At 40.0% G+C, this 22,611-nt stretch overlaps 1 pseudogene; it reads right to left on the bottom strand.

The window, feature by feature from the left end:
• Positions 1-8,731: 8,731 nt before the first annotated feature.
• LOC132359790 (NADH-cytochrome b5 reductase 3-like) lies at positions 8,732-22,611 on the bottom strand (annotated as a pseudogene).

Raw genomic sequence — 22,611 nt, 5'->3', positions numbered from 1 at the left:
CCAGACCAGTAAAAAGATAGAAGTCCGTGTGTGTGTGTGTGTGTGTGTGTATTTCCAGCTGTGGAATGTCCAAGCAAAAGTAGATTAAAGTAAAAAGGAATATGCTAGCTTTAGGATTCTATCCTGGATGGGATAGAGTCCTTCCATGGCAAATCATTTCAATATCAGCACAGAATTTTCAGGGGAGTTTATCTTGAAAAGTGAAACAGGCTAATGGAAGTTTTCTAACATCATAAAATCTTGGGAATCGTCCACTCTGTTTGCTTGGGTTTCAAAATCACTACTGACTGGAGCAGCTGTTTTTCCCTTCCAAGGGTCCATTTTCTGAAATGAGGCTAAAATATCTGGACAGCCCTTTCCCGTGGGTACCATGGAATGTTGGGAACATGAATGGCCTCTTAGTAGAGTTGGAGCTCCAAAGGGAAGTAATAGGACCATGAAAGGTCCTTTAAAAACAAAACTCTCCTTTTTAAAAATCATAAAAATAATTAGTACTCATTGTGGAAATGTTAGATTTTTTTTTTCAGAATCAGAAAGAAGAAAAAGAGTTGGAATCCCACACCCAGAAAACTGTTGACAATTTGATGTATAGCATTATATGTAATCAGACTGAACACACTGCTTTTTTCCTTGAACCACCTCTTTTCCTTGAATAAAATATCATGACATGCCACTAAATATTTTCCATACTTGTTTTAAAATATTTAGTATTCCATTGTACATTCATTTAGCCAAAGCCCAATTGAAGGACTTAAAATTGTGCCCAGGATTTTGCTATTGAAACAACAATGAAGTATGAGCCTTGTAGCTAAATCTTCAAGTACATTCTCAATTATTTATAGAGGTAAATTTCCTACAAGTGGTACTTCTGAGACCAGGGATAAAGATTGCCCTACAGTGACCTTTTCAGCTTGACTTTTTCCCCCAGTGTTTTCCTGGACTTTCTATACCATTTGTTCACCAAGAATTTATTGAGCACCCTGTACATGCCAGACATGCCTGGATACAGAGATGAACCCTCCGAAGCACAAAGTGCCATAGTTGTTGTCAGAGAACGCTTTGGGTAGCCAGATGCCCAGTTTGAAGAGGATCATGAAAGACCAGTAGACTTTCTTGAGACCAACAGATTTTAGGTGAGAGGAGGTTAGTGGGGAGCATTGAAAAGAGATGGGAGGCACAATGAGGTCAAGAGGGAATTTCCTGTACAAAAGCATGGTGGCCTAATAGGCTGGTGGTATGTTTTCATATATTTGGGGAAATTGTGAGTTGTCTTGTGTGTGTATACTAAGAGTCGATCTGGGAAGGAGAGCAGGACAGAAGACAAAGAAATAGCCTCTGTGTCATGCTAAAAAGTTTGGACCTTATTCTCAAAGCAAACGGAAAGAGATTTATGGCGCCTCTAAGGTCATGATAAAATTGGATTCCACCACTTAACCCATTGATGGGCACTGTCTTCAGTGGGTCTCCCAAATCATTCCTGGGGAGGGAAAACAAAAGATAGAAAAATTTGCAAAGGAAATCTCCCAGAAGAATGTTGAAAACTGCAGAGAATCAACCAAACTCATTGCTAGTTACTACTGTATCCATCACACTTAAGGGCGGGCTGTAGTTATAATTAGTAAGTTGGATCATGAGAAAATTTCTCTTCTCTATCTTGAAGAGAGTGACTTTAATACTGGTGCATGCCCAGACATTACTTCAGTTTCCTATCAGAAAAACAAATCCAAGACTTCCAGTAAGTCTAAAAACATGCTGCATAGATGGTGGTTTAAGAAAAACTTTTATTTATAGACAAAAACTCAAGTGCCTGCTGTGACCAGGTAGGTAATGACTTTCAACAATTCAGGAAAGTTCTCAGCTATTATTTCTTTGAATATTTCCTTTCCCTCATTTTTGCTATCTCCTTAGAGAATCTGGTTACATGTGTATTAGACCTTCTTTTATTTATTTAATATCCCGCAGCTTGTGGGATCTTAGTTCCCTGACCAGGGATTGAACCAGAGCCCTCGGGCAGTGAAAGCACAGAGTCCTAACCACTGGACCACCAGGGAATTCCCCTAGACCTTCTAATTCTATTGCCCAAGTCTGGCAGTCTCTCTTTCATATTTTGTATCTGCATTTGGATAATTTTTTAGGATCTGATTTCCAGTTTGCTAATTCTTCAGCTTTATCAAATCTCCCTTTGAACTTGAGTTTTAAATTTCTGTCGTTTTTTCATTCCTAGAAGTTTTATTGGACAATTCTATATAGTTTCTTGCTCATTTCTGTTGGCTTTATTTTCTTGAAACAAAGTCAGTCTCTCCCCTGACTTCTATACCTCCATCAGCAGGAAGCAAGAGGGAAGCCTGTAGTAACCTGTGCTTCAGATAAGGACATATCTTCCCTAACCCTCACATAAGCATTGTCAAGAGCGAACAGAGAGGCCTAGCACTCTGTGTGCTTTTGTGAAGAGAATTCTCCCTCCACAGCAACCATACTCACAGTGGGGTTCCTTACCACTGCCTGCCTTGAAACCATTATAATCTCATTATGCCTCTGTCCCCTGTTAATGTCAGTCGCACAAGAAGCCCAGGACTCTCAAGTCATCCCTCACACCCAGAGCTAATCCCCATGTGGCTCTAAGGACAGTGAGATAGCCTCTACTGTAGTACGCCATATCTCTCCTAGTTTTTTTCTTTTTTCACCACCTGCCGTACTACATATTTTATTAAGTTATTTGTTTTCCTCTCCTAAAATGTAACCTCCTTGAGAGCCAGGGTATTTATTTTGTTGGCTGCTTTGTCCTTAGAGCTTAGAACATTACATGGAAAATAGAAGGTATTCAAAAAATTTTTGTTGAGTGAATTAATATTAAGCCTTATTTTATATTCTGTGTCTTGACATTCTATAGCTGAGGATTTTGCAGGTCTGATTTGTGTTATCTGCTGCTGCTGCCTTTTACTCTCTGTGCCTCATTTACTTGTGTGTTTTATGGATTTTGACTCTGAACTCATATTTTTTGAATTTTGTCTATAGGAATTCTTCAAAATATAGATTGAAGTTACATTCATTCAGAGATCATTTGTGTTTATTCTTATAGTTGCCTGGGGTCACTACTTACCCAGGACCAAATTAGTATCTCTGTTTTTAACTACAAAAGTAGGCTGAACTGGGCTACAAAAATGTGTGTGGGATTATCAGCTTGTGGATGTAAATTATCAAAAGATACACATGTCAAAATATATGTATGTGTATTTATCTTTTGATAATTTATAACCACATTCTCCTTGGTACTTGGCTGTATATATTTTTCCCACGTGCCAAGGTCCAGAGAGGCAAGTTTCCTTGTCCCTTTCTGTGCAGCAGGTTTTATTCTGTTTATCCTTACACTGGAAGTGTAGCCCCCTTTGGGTTTTCCAGCTTTATTAGGTTTCCCTATCTTGGGTGGACTTAAGCTTGAGCTGATTTCTAAAAGTCCAGTCTCCTCAGATCTTCAGATTTCTCAAGAGTAACTTGATTTTTCACATGAAATCAGCAATTTTTAAGTGTTGACAATCAATTCAAATTTATATTTTTAAGTGCTGGACAAAACAATTACCATGGGTCATATTTGAGCTTTGGTCTACCAGTTTACAATCTCTGTCCTAAACAGATTGACCCATGTGTATTGTATATATATGATGCAGGATGCATTTTGTTGGAATACATCTATTAGATACAATAGCCACAGATTTGGAGAGAAAGGTCCAATTTTAGATTTCTGCTTCTTTTTCTCTATAAATATACTTGCCAGATCATGTGTCTAGATTTTTCTGTTCAGGAAATATGATCATTAAATCTACAATATAAGGAAATATAGGGCATAGTCCCTGCCCCCAAGGTTTTACATTCTATGCAAAGTAGAATGTGCAAGATGGATTGAAGTATCATGAGTTTTAAAGAAGGAAGACCATCTAGGAGGTCACTACCTCAGTCTGGGCCTGCATTAAAAGAGCCAGAGTGAGGGCGTGATGGCACTAGAAGGAAAGGGGCAGATACCAGATATTTAAAGGAAGAAGTGATAGGAGTTGATAACTGAATGAATGTGGGCTAAGAATAGGAGAGGAATTATGTTTGTGCTTATGTGATCAGTAAAATTCTAAAATTTCTTTTGGTTTGCTCATTTTTCATAAACCAGACAATATGAAAGATTTTATAATTTATAAAAGGCTCAACAAATATAATCAGTTTTTATATAATAAGGAGAAAATGAAAAATCCAACTATTGGGGGAAATATTTTGGCTGATGTATTTATATATATTATCCCCTTCTAGTACCTTCTCAACATTAAAGGACTGTCTTTCTCCTTTAATAAACAAAAATAATGTACACAGACACATCAAGATTTCAAAATATCTATATGCTTCTCAGGTTGGAAAGCTTCATTGAAATAGACTGTCAGTATTCTCCTAAATCAATGCTATTAGTTCCACTTATGGCATTTCACTGGCATCTGATTGTTTGAAGGGGCTATAGGGAAGCTGATGATGTTAAGTAAGATAGATTATGGATCACATTCAACTCTCACTGGGCCTGGCAGGCATAACTCCCATTATTGCTAATGGGAGTTTTGAGTATAAGCTTTTGTGTACTTAAGAGTTTACCATTAAAAATCTGTCCATCTCTTCATCCTTTCAGTAGGTTGAAATAGCTTTAACTTTAGGTGTAACTGATTAATTGGTTGGGACAACGGCCTGATTGTAAATGATCAATGCCCAGCAGGTTCCCCCAACTTCTGCCCCTTTTTAGTTCCACCCTGGAATAAAGAAAACAATTTAGAAATTACCAAGCACTTTCACATGCATGGTGTCACACTTGAATCTCTGCAATTCTGTCCTGAAAGTAGGTTAGTGTCTTAGTTCAGGTGGCTATAACTAAGTACCAAAGACTGAGTGGCTTATAAACAATAGAAATTTATTTCTCACAGTTCTGGAGGTGTCTGAGGTTAAGGTGTCAGCATGGTCAGGTTCTGATAAGAACCTTCTTCCTGGTTGCGGACTACCAGCTTCTCATTGTCTCCTCCAGTGGTGGAATGAGGACGAGAGAGTTCTTTGGGGTCCCGTTTACAAGGGCACTAAACCCATTCCCAAGAGCTCTACCCTCATGACCTAATTCCCTCCCAAAGGCCCCACCTTCTAATACCATCATATTGAAGGTTAGGATTTCAACGTATGAATTTGGGGGAGACACAAACATTCAGACCACTGCAGTTGGGCTTACCTACCATTTCAGTTTAGAAACTTGACTATCAGGTTGCCTTGAAGTTTCTTGTTCAACATCACAAGGCTTGTGCACGTGAAAACAGGATTAGAACCTAAGTCTCATGGCAACAAGTCTGTTGCTTTTTCCAGGGCTCCAAATTTCTTCTCAGCCATTCAATTTAACAAGTGTTAAATTACATGTGTGGCTTCATCAGGTTCTGAGGGTGGCAAGAGTGCACAATATTGCCACGGCTCCCCAAGGACTCAGAGTTTATTTGATCAAGATCTGTGTACATATAAAATGGCTACAGCATGAGAATTGTGTTTTCATGAAGTATTTTAGGAATGTAGTGAAAGGAGAAATCATCATGGCTGTTCACTGGGGAAACTTTCATGGAGGAGGCCTGTGGGTGTTCATAGCTGCTCGGTAGCAAATTAGGTACCAAATTAGGTAACTCATCAAGAGGATGAATACCTACTCTGTGTCGGGCACTGTGCTGGGTACCTCTCTTACCTTCTCTTATTTAAACCTACTCTCCACTTTACTCTCCACTTTACACTCTACTCTCCCTCAACGTGCAGGCAGACCTATGGGCTAGAACAGAGAGAGGGGGCATCTACTGTGTACATGGTCTCACTTTATAAAAGAAAGTCCTGACCCACAAAAAAATGCTTTGAGATAATTATGAAAAGGCCAAGCCATCAATCAAACATTTTGCCAAACTTAGGACAACAAAACAAGAGAGAATATAAGTACAGAGGACATTAAAAGATCAGCATCTTTTTTTTTTGGTTTTGTTTTTGTTTTTATGAGATTATTTTATAAAACTTCCTATGTACAGCACGGTGACTATAGTTAACAATACTGTATTATATATTTGAAAGTTGCTAAGAGAGTAGATCTTAAAAGTTCTCATCGCAAGAAAAAAAATTGTAACCATGGGTGGTGATGACTAGATGTATTGAGGATCAGCATCTTTTAAACAGACCCAGTCTTTGTGGCCTAATACTTGGGGGACAGTCAGCTTCAGGAGGTCAAGATGCTTTGTTCCCCGAACGACTGAGGAAGGTGATCCCTAAGGAAGCTCATCTCCCTGGACAAGTTTCTAAAGCTATCAAATATGGTTTACATGTGTTTTCTAGAACTTTTATTCAATGTACTTTTTGTACATACATATTTACAATACATACATACTTTTGTATTCATATTATTTAAAAAATTTTTCCCTAATGCCCTATGTTCCATGATAACAGTTTTGTCAACACTGTAATGGTTGGCCAGCATTGGTGCTGGTTGGTACACCCTTCTCCACAGCTGTCGCCAAGTGTACAACTTGTTGCCAAGGTGCCAAGTTTACAACACAGAGGAGAAAGGCTTCAAGCAATTGCAGGAGAAGGGGGCAGCGTCAAACATTAGGTCACAGGACTCAAAGGAGGAGGATAAGAAGATGCTGGAAAATCAGGTGGAGAGTTGACAAACAAGAACAGTTCAATTAGGGTACTTTTTTATTGTGGTGAAATTAACATACACAATATGCTATTTTAACCATTTTAAGTGCACAATTTAGTGGCATGAATTATTTACACTGTTGTGCTACCACTACCACTATCTATTTCTAAAACTTTTCCATTACCCCAAACAGAAGCTCTGTACCCATCAAGCAAATAACTTCCCATTACTCCTCCCTCCAGCCCCTGAGAAACACTAAATCTACTTTCTGTCTCTATGTATTTCCTACAGTATTTGTCCGTTTGTGTCTGGCTTATTTCAGGGTTCAACCATGTTGTAATATGTATCAGAACTTCATTCCTTTTACTGGCTGGATATTATTCTATTGTATGTATATACCACATTTTGTTCATTCTTCTGTTGATGGACACTTGGATTGTTTCCACCTTATTGGCTATTGTGAAAAGTGCTGCAGTGAACATTGGCATACAATACCTCTTTGAGTCCCTCTTTTCAATTCTTTTAAGTGTATACTAGGAGTGGAATTGCTGGTAATTCTGTTTAACTTCTTGAGGAACTGCCAATCTGTTTTCCACAGGGACTGCACCATTTTACATTCCTACCAGCAGTGTATGAGTGTTCCAATTTCTCCACACCCTCGCCAACACTTGTTATTTCTGTTTCTGTTTGTTGTTTGTTTATTTGTTTAATAGTCATCTTCACATGTATGAAGTAGTTTCTTATTGTGATTCTGTGTTACATTTTCCAATGACTAATGATGTTGAGCATTTTAAAAATTGGGTTGTTTGTCTTTTATTGAGTTGTAGGAGTTCTTATATATTTTGGATATTAAACCCTTATCAGATGTATGACTTGCAAATATTTTCTCCCATTCTGTGGGTTCTCTTTTCACTTACTTTTTTTTTTTTGTATTAGCCAAGTTTTACTTCTGGAGGGGATATATGTATACATATAGCTGATTCACTTTGTTTTACAGCAGAAACTAACCCAACATTGTAAAGCAATTATACTTCAATTAAAAAAAAAAAAAAAAGGAAAAAAAAGATTTGCTTAGGTTAAAAAAAAAGTTTTACTTCAATATTTTTCCTGCTTATAAATAACTCTGAAAAACTTGATATGCATGAGGCTAACATAGCTGTTATTTAAAGGCAATGTAGGGGCCCTGAAAATGTCTCTCTGACAAGAGACACTGCTCAAAATCTTCTTCATGCTGGGGGTGAAGGCAGGAGGATGGGGTAGAGCTCTGCCATCAATCCCCTGCCCCAGTCCCCCTCTCCATGGTGAATCAGACTCTGCTAAGTTGACAGCTTGGAGCTCCTAAGGTTACCTGAATATTTCGGTGTGTTAGGGGAAAATGCCAGGGTTTCAAGATGGCCCATGTGCCAGCCTGATGGGCCCTCAGCCAGCACCTTCTTCCCACTCCAGCCACAAGAAGAGCCAAGCTCCTGGCTGGCTGGGGCCTGCTTGGGCCCTTGGGTGGGAGGTAGCCTTTCACCCCCAGGACCCCTCCCCACTCCCCGCCAGGAATTTTTGGTGTCACCTGTCTCATGTGGTATCAGATGCTGCTGAGGCCTAGTCGTGGCTCTGAGGCAGACAGTGAGGGGTGGCAGGCAAAGGTCCCAGGACCGTGGCTGGGGGCAGTCCCAGCACCTGCAGCTCTGGGCTGCCCCTACTTTTATGTTTATTTCCAGACTGTGGACCCCCGCAGGGAGGGTTGGGTGGGGCATGGTGATGGCAGCCGCATCCCTGTAATAGGAGAAGAGGGCAAGAAGGGAGAGACAAAGTGTCATGAGGACAGGGACAGGGCTGAGTGAGAACCAGCCAGGAACTTGCCCTGAAGTTTGCCAGCTGTGGCCCACCTGAAACAGAGCTCTGCTTCCAAGGGGACCCCTCAGGTCAGCCCAGCTGGGTGACCACCCAGGGCATAGGCAGGCCAGACTGAACCTGGGGCCACAGCATTAAATAACACTGGCAGAGGAGGACTGGTTGAGGACAGGGCATGGTGAGTGTTCAGGGTGTGATGCTGCCAGTGCCCAGCCATCAGAAGGGGAAGCAGCGCTCCTTGAAGTGACCCACGTGGTCCAGGTTGGGCAGGCAGGAGTACCAGAGGCTCCTCCTCCAGGGCAGAATGTGGTCCTGGATCATCTCCTTGTTCCCGAGCTGTAGTCCCAGGCTTCAGGGGCTTTGTCTACCATGTACCAGAGCTTGAAGCAAGTGGAATGTTCGTTCCTCCAGCTCCGGCTGCAGCAAAATGTCCTTCTTGGTCTGATTGGCAAAGAGCAGTTGGCACACGGTGTCATCCAAGTCCCTCATGATGGCACGGATCACCTGTAGCATCCAAGTGATGCTTGTTCCTCCTGTGATCATGTGAACAGACTTCACTTCTTGATGGGGTTAGATTTCTTGTCTGGACAGATGGCAAACTTTCCTTTGCCCTGGTAGACTAGCAGCCAGCTTGGGCCCTGGAACTCAATGATGTCTCCAATCTTCTTGTTTTCCAGGTATGGGGACATCTTTACTTCCAGTGGGAAACTTGGGCTGGGTGTCTTTGAAGTAAACCTTGATGACCAGGTCCACTAAAGCCCTTTCATCATGGCTGGAGATGGTGTAGGGCTGAATGGTAAGGTTTTGGTGGATTTGAGCTGAAAAGTAGATGTGATGGCCTATGAGGAGGCCCAAGATGTAATGGGGCCGTAGCAGGTTGAAGTAGAACCACTGGGTGTTATGGCTGATGATCTCCTCATCGATAAGCCACAGTGAGTACTTGATGTCCAGGCTTTCAAAGGTAATGGCTGGGGCCCAGTGCTGCATAGCAGGGCTATAGAGGAACCAGGCTGGGGAGAGCACCGTGTGGCCCAGTGTGCTCAGCTGGGCCCTGTGGTGGTGGCGGCTGCCCCAGCCAAGAAAGTTGGGCTGCCTCTTTTCACTTTCTTAATAATATCTTTTGATGCACAAAAGTTTTCAATTTTGATGAAACCCAGTTTATCTTTTTTTTTTTTTTTTGGCTGTTTTGGGTCTTTGTTGCTGTCTCTAGTTGCAGCGAGCAGGGGCTACTCTTCATTGCGGTGCGCAGGCTTTTCATTGCAGTGGCTTCTCTTGTTGCGGAGCACGGGCTCTAGGCACGCGGGCTTCAGTAGTTGCCGCACGTGGGCTCAGTAGTTGTGGCTCACGGGCTCTAGAGCTCAGGCTCAGTAGTTGTGGTGCACGGGCTTAGTTGCTCTGTGGCATATGAGATCTTCCTGGACCAGGGCTCGAACCCATGTCTGCTGCATTGGCAGGCGGACTCCTAAACACCGTGCCACCAGGGAAGTCCTTATCTTTTTTTTTTTTTTTTTTTTTAATTGCTCATGCTTTGGTGTCATATCTAAGAATCCATTGCTAAACCAAATGTCACCAAGATTGACCCCTATGCTTTCTTCCAAGAGTTTTATGGTTCCATTTTGAGCTAATATTTGTATATGACGTGAGATAAGGCTCCAACTTCATTCTTTTGCATGTGGAAATCCAGTTGTGCTAGAACCGTTTGTTGAAGAGACTACTCTTTCCCCATTGAATGAAAGTAGCCCTTCTGGAAAATCAATTGGCCATAGATGTATGGGTTTAATTTCTGGACTCTCAATTCTGTTTCATTGGTCTATATGTCTATCCTTATGCCAGTATCACACTGTTTAGATTACTGTAGCTTTGTAGTAAGTTTTGAAATCAGGAGTTGTGAGTCCTCCAACTTTGATCTTCCTTTTTAAGATTATTTTGGCTATTTTGGGCCTCTTGCAATCCCATATGAATTTGAGGATGGGTTTTTTTCATTTCTGAAAAAAAGGTTGTTAGAATATTGATAGAGATTGTGTTGAATCTGTAAATCACTTTGGGTAGTATTGCCATCTTAACAATTTGAAGTCTTCTAATCCATTAACATGGATGTTGTTCCATTTAGTTAGGTTTTCCTTAATTTCTTTCACAGATGTTTTAGAGTTTTCAGTGTACAATATTTCACCTCCTTGGTTAAATTTATTCTTAGGTATTTTATACTTTTGGATGCTATTTGAATACTAGTGGAATTGCTTTCTTTATTTCCTTCTTGAATTGTTCATTGCTGGTGTATTGAAACACAACTGATTTTTGTGTGTTGATTTTGTGACCTGCAACCCTGCTGAATTTTTTTATTAGCTCTAGTAGCTTTCTTGTGGATTCTTTGGAATTGTCTGTATGTAGAATCATGACATCTGTGAATAGAGATATTTTACTTCTTTCTCTCCAGTTTGTTTCCCCTTTATTTATTTTTCTTACCTACTTCCTCTAGCTAGAACTAGTGTTGAATAGCACTATTCAACTAGTGTTAAATAGCAGTGATGCAAGTAGGCATCCTTGTCTTGTTCCTACTCTTAGGGGGAAAGCTTTCAGTCTTTTACTATTATGACGTTGGCTGTGGGTTTTTCATAAATGACCTTTATCATGTTAGAGAAATTCCCTTTTATTCCTAGTTTTCTGAATGTTTGTATCATGAAAGGTTGTTGGATGTTGTCAAATGCATTTTCTGTGACAACTGAGATAATTTTTTTTTACATTTGTCCTATTAATGTGGTTTATTACATTGATTAATTTCCTTATGTTGAACCACTCTTGCATTCCTGAGATAAATCCCACCTGATCATGGTGTATAATCCTTTTACTATGCTGTTGGAATTGGTTTGCTACTATTTTGTTCAGGATTTTTGCATCTAGAAAGGATATTGACCTGTAATTTTCTTTTCTTGTGATGTCTTTATTGCCTTTGGTATCAGTGTAATGCTAGCCTTCCAGAATGAGTTGGTAAGTGTTCCCTCCATCATGGTTAACTGCATCAACTTTGGAGGCAGATGGTGTCAGTTTTAATCCTGCTTTTGCCACCAAAAAGTTTGTAATAAGTTTTTCATTATTTAACCTCTCTAAACTTCAGTTTCCCATCTATAAAATAGGTGCGTTGGGAGTATTAATTGGGATCATTTATTGTAAAGCCAGTGGTGTGCTGGTAAAGGTTTAAAAAAATCAGCTCTTAGGGGACTTCCCTGGCAGTCCACTGGTTAAGACTCCACACTCCCAATGCAGGGGGCGCAGGTTCAATCCCTGGTCGGGGAACTAAGATCCCACATGCTGTGTGGTGCGGCCAAAAAAAAAGAGTCAGCTCTTAGAGAAGGTGGGAGTGGGAAACCCTGATTTGTAGTGTTTGCCTATTTCCATGGTGTAAATACTCCTGCCATGGCTGATTTAAAGATACCGTTGTGAAGTCATATAAGGTGGAGATGAGAAGAAATGCACACAGTATGCTTTCATGAGCCAGTGGGAGCTGACTCCAGTACATCACTTTTTTTAAAAAGTATGAAGTACATAATAAATGGTCAATCATGAAATATTATCACTTCAGTTGCCTTTAACAAAAAGCATAAAATAAAATGAAAATAGAATGATTCCTGAAAAGTCAAGATATAAATCTCCCTTTCTATTGCCTTATGTTCTAAAATAATTTACATTCTAGGTACTTTGAAATGTTATCTTCAGAAGGTCTGTCCTCTGTGGGAATCACATTGCATATCCCCTTACTATCTCTAGATCCTGTATCATTGTTTACAGTGAACATAATCACAGGGCAGATGGTCTCTGTCCACAAGTCCGTCTGCCCTGCTGGCAATTGACCGCACCTGGAAAAACTTGTTACTCCTAATTGCTTAACCATGTTAACCTTGAAGGCTGCTGGAAAACTTAGAGGCATCATCCTGCCTTGGCTCCCTGGTAACTAAGGTGTTCTGCCTGATACTGGTCTTGACAGCAGTCACCACCCGCTCATGCTTTCCCTAGAAGGCATAGATTGCCCAACCACCTCATCAGGCAAACAATTCTGCCAATGTCATGTCCTCTAGACTTCTGCTCAGACCCAGGCTTAGGAACATTTATGAAGCAAAGACTGTCTTGCCCTGTTCCCTGGGTACCTTGTCCCAATTCTTTTACCAAGTCACTGTTGTCCCATGTTCCTTATCCACCCATCTATCCATCCATCGTGCATCCAACCAAGACTTACAGAGTGCCTAATGGCTGCAAATACAAAGATGGTATATGGTTTCCATTGTCCATAAACTCACAGCCTGGGATGGGGTAGGGTAGAGTGGAGACAGATATGCAAACAAATAGAATATATTGTGATAAGGGAAAGTACAAAAGTATATGCAAAGTACTCTGGGAAACTAAAGGAGGAATTCTGCTTGCCTCTGGAAGTTAAGGAGGTTTTCGCAGAGTGTGTACAGGTAACCGTTGTGTAAAGCAGAGGCTTGGGGCCAGATAGGGTAGACTTTGTGTGCCTGACTGTGCCATTGAACCTGATCCTTCAGCAACAGGGAGCCTTTCTTTTCTTTCCTTTTTTTTTATTGCCCTGCATCTTAGAACTTCAAGGCTATGGTCCCTGTTAATAATAAAAAAATAACCAACTTTTTAAGGGCTTATAATGTGCCAGATATTGTACTAAGTGCTTTAAAATCATTATTTAACTTAATCTTCACAACAGCCTTAGAAAATAGAAATTATCATCCCCACTTTACAGATGAGAAAAATGAAATTTAAAACTCTAAGTCACATAACTAGGAATGGGTAGAACTAAAACCCAGCTCTAATTCAGTGCTGAGTCTGTGCTCTTAGAAGCACAAGCCAGCTGGACTTGGTATAGTTGAGGGCCTGGGAAGAGTGGTCCCATCTCCCCACACCAGCCTCCCAAAACTTCCTCCCATTTTACAGTGCTCGTACGTTAAACCCTCTTACCACCTACCTGGGCCGATAGCAATTATCTGAAAGTACCTTATTTAGGAGGCAGCGGTAGTTAATGTGGAGAAGGACTTCGAAGGATGTTGACAGCAGTGGGAATTTACTTCCAAGAACTGCGGTTGCTGTCGGCTGACGTTGAGTTAGTGATTAATATGCTCTTGTGTGATTCAGCTAATGCCCCTCCCAAATAATGTGTTAACCCAGTGAAAAAAGCACGTGTCCAACTAAGCTGAATGTCAGACCTCTGTGTCAACTCCCATTTTACATTCTGTAGAAGGAAAAGCAGTCCCACTTAACACTGCTTACCAGGTATTTTATATATATATAATTAATTACATTATTAATTATATATAATTAATTATATAGATATAGAATTTAATTTAGTGTTGACATCAACTCCGTGAGATTGTGTGTGTGCAGATAAGTAACCTGAAGCTCAGAAAGGTGAAACCACTTGTTCAAGCTTATGGAATCAACTTCTTTCTACTACTCCAGGACCCTAACTATTGGGGTGGTCTTGTTTAGTTTATAACATAGTGAATAACCGCTCTTCTTTTTAATACAGAAACGTTATTTATTTTTAGAGATGTCTCTAAAGGAGCATTATTATTTTAGAGATGGGGGTAGTGGAAAGAATGGGCACTTTGAAGCTAGGTATTCCTGGGTTAGAATTCTAGTTCCTGCTCTGTAGTGGTGTGACCTTTGGTAAATTCCCTAATCTTACCTCAAAAGATGATTGTGAGAATTGAAGCAGGTGGCTGGTCCCTAGGGGTACTTCAATACAGGTTAGTCCTTCTCAGCTGCTGGTCGGTGTAACATGAATGAGCATCTCCAGACATCTCAAGCAAATTGGTTAAATAATCAATATATTCTTAGAGTTTATTTTAATTAAGGAAAAAAAACCTCCTACCAGGTGGCCTTTTGGGGGGAAATTTAGGGACGGTAGTGTCAAACGAGGCAAATCATACAGCTCCCACAGGTTGAGACTCAGCAGACCCACCAGTGAGGCCTATTATACCCATGAGAGTTCTGGGGAGGAATGGGAAAAGCTGCTGTGTTGAAGTTGAAAAAAATCTGGTCCGGGAGACAAAACACACAGACAGATAGAAAGAGAAATAACCATAGAAGGCAGCAGAGGGCAAGAGTCCAAGAGTGATGCAGGCAATCAATACTGCGTGAATTTGGAAGAGAGAGAGAGAGACCGCTTAGAAGGGGCCAAGAAACCCTTCCTGACCTGCCTCCAGCACTCCGTCCTCCTTCTGTCCCTCCATAGTACTTCAGGTTTCTCTTAGAGTCACCAGTGCACTTAGCTCTTCGTAACAAGGTGGAGAAACTTTCACTGTCTCTTAATAGCTGGTGCCAGAATTCCTCTTGGGGATGGAAGCATCTAGGTTTGGAAAATTCGGTGTAATGGGATAGGCTGGGGAGTGCTGGAGGCACAAAGCTGAGACCCAAGGACCTGGCTGTTGGAGGAGGGGCGACTTACTGTGTTAAGACAGGGAGAATTTGAGATGCGTGGGGGCAATCTGGGATGGAGTGAGTGAGGAAAAGAGAGGAGGGAGGGCAGAGGGAAAAGGAAGAGAGCAGCCAGCAGCACAGCAAAGCTGTGATTCCTCCCCACAATTACCTACATCTCCAGCGACTGCTACTAAACCCAGGCAGCTTTGTAGGAGTGCCTTTAATGGGAAAACCAGGAAGAGGCCAAGTTTCGTTTCAACACTGTGCAGAACACATTAGACGTGGGGCGGTGGAATTTACCCAGCTCTTGAAAGGGCTCTATACTTCCACAGGCCAGGTAAAGGCTGGGGGTTCAAACCAAGTTTACCCAGATCTTTGAGAGGCAGACTTCTGAGTTATCTAATTCCTTTCTCTTTTCTTCTTTGACTTTTCCTCCCCTCTAGACTCACAGTACCTGACACATAGTAGGCACTCCATAAATATCTGTTATGCTGAATCAAATAAAAATATGATACCTGGTTTCTGCTGTCATGGTACCTAAAATTGAGTGAAGACAACACAAATGCATTTCACACATAAAAATCTAACCTTAACAATTCTGAGAAGGCTATAGGTACCCATTAAATAGGCCTAACACTTCTCTCTCTGTTTTTCAGTATCCTTCAAGGTTTTGCTCACATTTCATCCTCCAGGAAGCCTACCAGGATTTTCAGTGATGTGTCCTGTCTCTGAAATCTTACGACATTTTCTACCTGTATCAGCAAATTTGACACTTGATCACTTATTTTTTGATGGATGTCTTTCCTTTTTCACTACATACTACAGTCCCTGAGGGCAGGAAGCGTGGCCACCCTTGGACAGAGGCGGCCACGCTCAGTGGCCTGAGCGTGAGTACATAGAGTACCTTAACGCACATGGCTGTTCAGTTGATTGTTACTGATCGTATGTGTCCTGCATCATATTCTCAGAAACTTGAGAACTTAGTATGTGCTTGGCAAATATTAGTACTGATTAACTATTTGCTGAATTGAGTTGAATTGTTGGGTAGCATAGACCTCTGAGATTATAAGATTCCTAGATATCATTCTCGTACCAAAGAAACAGAAAATTAGAAATTAGGAAGGAATCAAATCTAATTTTTGTTAAGCTGTAATTTATCTTCCTATTGCTTTTGGGCATAAATTTAGGCTTTCCACTTCAAATGCAAATCTGATTTCTTGGCCAGTAAATTTTGTATGGCTACTTTGAGGTTAAGAAATAAAGATGCATAGCATTTTGAGGCTGGCAGGCAGCAGAAGATCATGTGATCTAACCCAGGCGAAATGTGAGTTCAGAGAGGTTAAATAGACTGCCTTATGCTTCTGTAGGCTGTTGTAGAGCTTACTTAGCTTTCAAGTTTCCTGCTTTCTGGTCCAGTGGTCTTTCCAGGGCACTAAGCTTGGTTGTCAGAATAGCATTTCTTCAAAGTGTATTCATTATTAATGCAGTATACTAAGTCCCTGGGGTAGAATAAGCCTCATTATTATAGCTAGTAAGTCAGTCTAAAGCAATCTGATATTCCTGTAAAACTGAATAAATTTTGTAGTAAAGTACCCTTGGGCTCACTGCCTTCTGAGGTGGCCATCATCTCATTTGTCCTATATTTAAAAAAAAGTCCATAAATGAGCCCTTCTGTGTTAACATTCATTATAACTTAGCTTTATTGATTCTGTTATAGTGCTGTTAATTACAGGAACCACAGAAATCATTAGGTTAAAGCCATAATAAATAAGATTAGTAATACTTATTCTCTGTATACTGAGTGTTTTTATGATAAACTGATGTTTATCTTTTCAGACATTACTACATTAACATCTTGTAAAATAATTATATGAGACATTTTAATTTTTTTACCCAAAAACATTTGAGTATCTTCTAATAACTAGTGATGTTAACGATCATTATTAATCCTCGTGACAACCCTATGAAGTGGACATTATCGTTATCTTCACTTACAGATGAAGAAATCAAAACTTATAGAAATTCAGTATCTTGCCCAAGATCCCACAACAGGGGAAGCCAAGATTAAATGAGATGATATATATGTACCTAGCACAGTGCTGAGCGGATAGTGTAGTGAATAAATACAAGTGGAAGAGTCAGTGTGAAGTGAAAATAAGTGAAAGAAAAGATGAAGCTGTTGTGAGGATAGTATATAAAGTATGTGTTATAAGTTCCTATATATTACACACATATGACTAAAATTTGATTCTGAGCTTCCTAACAATCAAAGGGAGAAACGTAATCAGTTACATAAGTGATAAGTAACCTTGCTTAAGAGAAGTATATACTCAGCCATAGAAAGGAATGAAATTGTGTCATTTGCAGACATGTGGATGGACCTAGAGACTGTCATACAGAGTGAAGTATGTCAGAGAAAAACAAATATCGTATATTAACACACATATATGGAATCTAGAAAAATGGCATAGATGATCTTATTTGCAAAGCAGAAATAAGAGACACAGACGTAGAGAACAAACATACGGACACCAAGGGGGAAAAAGGGGATGGGATGAATTGGGAGGTTGGGATTGACATATATACACTACTATGTATAAAACAGATAATTAATGAGAACCTACTGTATAGCACAGGGAACTCTACTCCATGCTCTGTGGTGACCTAAATGGGAAGGAAATCCAAAAAAGAGGGGTTATATGTATACGTATGGCTGATTCACTTTGCTGTACAGCAGAAACTGACACAGCAGTGTAAAGCAACTATACTCCAATTTAAAAAAAGAGAGAGAAGATAAATATTTCTGGAGCTCAGACCTAAGGGTCCTTTTTCAAGACAGAGGATTTACTTTAGCAGGGACCTTAGAGGTTGAGACAAAGTCACTATGGGATGCTGTTAGAAGCCTGGAGGAAGTGATGGCCAAGCCTGAGTGAAGTGGAGAGGCCTGAGTTGCCCTGGCAGGAGGCAGAGGAAGGATTAAGAAGTTGGAGGGGTGTACTAGAAGGGCAATGTTATGGAAGACTCACCAGAGCATTATGTTCCATGGGAGGCCTGAAGGATACAACATTCACCTAAACCATTAAGAATGGCTGAGTAATATTTCATTGTATATATATATACCACATCTTCTTTATCCATTCATCTGCTGATGGACACTGTCGTACTTGTTTCTTGATGGACCTATACTAATACAGGCTCCTCAGCTAGTAACTAGCTAATCAAGTGCCATCCATGCACTGTAATGTGGCTGGAATAGTGAATTTGTATACACCTTCTTACCTAACCTTCATAATCATTTATTGAGGTAAATGGACTGGGTAATATTATTCCAATTTTACATGTGAGGAAACTAAGGATTATTTTAGGAGAACTTGCCTGGGGCACACAGCTAGGAAGTGGCAGAGCTGAGCTGAAGTTCAAACTTAGGTTCACATTTACTCCAAAGTCAAATTTACGACTAGGCCATGGGACAGTTGGGCTGAGGGCAGAGTTATCATCTCATGAGAGTCGAAGTATCTGAGGAAGAAGGATCTCAGGTCTTACAGGAGTGGGCTGAGACAGTTCAAATCAGATCAAGGTTTATCTCAAGCAATAATTTGAGGGCAGAATCAATATTGTATCAAATGTGTGATGCCTCGAGACATCAAAGTTCTATTCTGGACAGTATCCCCTCAGTAATTTTAGTCTGAAAAGGTTTTAAAGTGTGCATTCAGGGACTTCCCTGGTGGTCCAGTGGTTAAGACTCCGCGCTCCTGATGCAGGGGGCCAGGGTTCGACCCCTGGTCAGAGAACTAGATCCCACACGCCACAACTAAAAAGATCCCGCATCCTGCAACTAAGACACGGGACAGCCAAATAACTAAATAAAGTGCACATTCATAAGCATAAATATGATTCATTTGCTTTCATCTTTTTTCTTTCGTTGAATTAAACTTTTAGCAAATATCTATTGATCTTCTACTACATGTCATGCATGGTTCCTTCTAAGTAAAAAATTATATACTTTCCTTTTCCTTCCTGTTACATTTAATCAGACTCTTTTTCTTCCTTTCAGTCTATCCTTATGAGTAAGTATATTCAGTGGTCTGCTGTATTCACGGTACTAAGCAGTGGAAAAGGATCTCATTCTTGTAAGTGTAATCATTTCCCCATCATAGATGGAGCCTAACTCGTGCATCAGAGATCATATAGAAGAAGATCTGTCCAGTTACCATCAAAGTTTAGTTTCGAGGTAAAAGATTTAACATTTAATTTTACTTATCCTTTTTTTGGAGAGTGGGATGAGGGAGAGGGATTGTTAAATGAAGGGCATACATTTATTGAATACTATATTTTCAACATAAATGACAGTCTTGATTGTAAAAAAAAAAAAGCACTTTAGACACTTCAGAGCATCCACTGAAACTGTAGATGGTTTAAATATTGGATATTTAAAATATTTAGCTATATAAAACCTAGAGTAATATAGAATGAACACATGCCATTTCCCTTCACTTTCTATCCCTTAAATCTCTTTTTTTTTCTTAGCATGTATCACTACTGACGTTATTTTAATTATTTATTCATTTACTTGTTTTCAGCTATCCTCCCCAACTAGGAACCTTTTCTGTATTATTTCACTGCTGTATTTGCAGGACAGAATAGTGCCTGGTACATAGTGGTACTCACCAAATATTTGTTGTATTCATTTATTTAACCTAAAAAGAGAGGATAATTTCCCAAAGAATCACAGGCGATATCACAATGCGAACAGACAGACAACAAACCCAAAACCCACAGCAATTCAACGTGCTTGACTACAAGAAAACGGAAAACTTTCACAAGCATAGTTTTTTAAAGAGCAAATAGTATGCTGAAAAAATACATATCAAAAGCATGACAGAAAAACTATTGCTATTTTAATTGAAGATCCTATTACTACAAATTGATAGAAGATACTATGACCCCAGTAGATAGTGGACAAGAACAAAAACAGACTGTATTTCCCCTACCCACCCCGGCGCACACATTGGTAAATTAAAAGAAACACGAAAAACAGAAACTAGTGAGAAAGCATAGGGAAAATTATTAATCTCTTTAACAATCATGGAAATTCAAAATTAAAGCAACAAGGTATATTTTTAAAACATTAAAGTTATAAACCATTTAAAATGTTAAAATGTCCATTGTTACAAAACCTAACATTGTGTACATTTTTTAGGGCAGTGTAAATTCATGGAACTTTCTTGGAAACTGACTTGCCAATATGAATCTATGAATCAAGAATCTAAAACTATGCAGTCCATTTGACTCAATAATTACATTTCTGTGAATCCCTCTTAAGGTATTATCTAAATATTATATATTTAATTATTATTTAGGTTATTTGCATGGAGAAAGTCATTAGTTATGAAACTTCTGTAGTAGGCATTTATAAGTAAAATGCTTATAAATTAAGTTTAAGGAAACATTTACAAAATTACATGTACACCATGATTATGCTTGTATTAATAATATCCCTAGTGAAAAAATAACTGCAAGAAAGTTAGAGGTGATTTTGCCTCTCTTTTCTAGTTTCCAGAATTTTATGATTTGTTCAATGGTATTTTAGTTTAGTTTTGTTCGGTATAACCTTTTAAATGCAAACCTCAGTGTTTGAATCTAATATATTTTCCCATTGTAATCTAGGAAACAGCTTTTGCAGAGAAAGACTGGTGAGCAGATGCTCTTTTGATGAAAATTTATGTGTGAAACCTATGTATGTATGATTGCTGGCTGGATGATTTTTTTTTTTTTAATAGAATTTCCTAATAAGAGGCTTCTACTTCATTACATTTAGTTTGGTTCAGTTTGGATGAATATTTGTAGCAGATTGTAGGTTTCTTGCTACACATGACATGTTTGAAGGAGATATGTTTATTCCTCCTTTTACACTGTTCTCTCTCTGTCTCTCTCCTGTATATTCCCTATAGAGTAACCTTTAAAAGCTTTTCTATTTTCAAACATAAAATTGAATTCCTCGCCCAATTTAGTTGGTGGCATCCTTGGTCAACTCGTCGACTAATTTAGAGAATTTGGGAATCATGTGAAATTCCTTCCTCTGCCTCAGCACCCAGATCTAAGCAGTCATCACCCACTGTCTATTCTGTCTCCTCAGGTTTTTGACAACTTCTCAGTATCCCTCCCTGGACCACTGCCTTAGATGTTGGTCTCATCACTTGCAGTTTGAAGCCATACAATGTTATATGATTAATCTCCTTGCCCTGCAATCCATCTTCCACATTATCCCTATATTAGTGGTTCTCAAAGGGGATGATTTTTGTCCCCCAAGGCATATTTGGCAATCTCTAAAGACATTTTTGGTTGTCATAAGTGGACCAGGTGGGCTGGGGAGTTGAGGGGGAAGAGAGTGGAGGAGGAGTGGAGGGTGGCTACTGGCATCTAGTGCTTAGAGGACAGAGATGTTGATGAACATCCTACAGTGCACAGGACAGCAACCCTACCCCCATAACAAAGAATTTTCTGGCCCCAAATATCAGTAGTGCTGAGGTTGAGAAACCCTGCCCTGGAGTGATTCTTCTCAAATAAAAATCTGCTTACATACCTCAAAAACACACTATTTATTTTGGGCAGAAGTTTTTGCATAAGGACCATCTCTTCTTATTCCCCAGTCACACAGCGTATACTTATTACTGCCTGAATGTGCCACTTTCTCCCTGGTTCCTGTAACTTACCTGCTACTTGTAGCTTCTTCTTTTCTTTTTGATTTCTTCAGGCTGGGTTTCATGGTTCTTCTCTTGATCACTTTTAGAAGAGCATGAATCATACTGAATTGTTGCTTATCTATCTCCTCCACTACACTGTGAGCATCCAGAGGTCAGGGAAACCGAGTCCCATAGGGTTAACAGAAACTGGTAACTAACAGAAATTCTTGAGCTTGTCTTCACAGCTTGCTAAAAAACCCCTCTGCTTGTAGCCTGCCTTCACTGAGCAAGCCTTAATTATTTTGTTGCAAATTGCATACCCTCCAAGCTTCCCATAGCCTAAACAGTAAGATGTTTGCCCAAGTTGTTTTCCAGGAACTTGGGGTCAGCTGAGTTTAGTTTGAGCTCCAGCTGGCTAAGACTGGTTGGGACCACTGACCCTAAAACTGGGTCTGTGCAAGTGTCCCATAAATAACCTTTTGAAGTCAGAGGGCCAACAACTGTACCCTCAGATCATGCCAAGTGCCTCCATTTTTAAACATGCAGGCCATGAAGAAGCATGTAATTCAGATACTCCTGTGCGGGACCTGATTATCTCACCTTTCCCCATGCCTAAGACCACACTGCTTCTTTATTCCTGATATACCCCAAGCTCCTCCCCTTTGGGGAGGCAGATTTGAGATTTATTCTCCCATCTTCTTGCTTGGCTGCCTTGTGAATAAACCCTTTCTCTGCTGCACACCTTGGTGCCTCAGCATTTGGCTTGCTGAGCTTCCGACAAACGTGGTTCAGTAACATCAGGAACTGGGTCTTTTTTTTGGAATCTTCAGGACCCAGTGCAATGCCTGGTATAGTGGAATGGATCTGAACTCAACCAAGGACCTCTGCTCATTCCATTTCATGAGCCCTGCAAAGCAACCAGATTTGTTCTCTGGCTTTTCTGACTTTCTTTTTTCTGTACCCTTTGCCTTACCTGAAATACTGTTCTTTCAT

Source organism: Balaenoptera ricei, chromosome 1, assembly GCF_028023285.1.
Source record: "Balaenoptera ricei isolate mBalRic1 chromosome 1, mBalRic1.hap2, whole genome shotgun sequence".
In the NCBI taxonomy this organism is placed as follows: Eukaryota; Metazoa; Chordata; class Mammalia; order Artiodactyla; family Balaenopteridae; genus Balaenoptera; species Balaenoptera ricei.
Note: the sequence above shows the minus strand (reverse complement) of the source record. Positions and strands in the feature narration are given on the sequence as shown.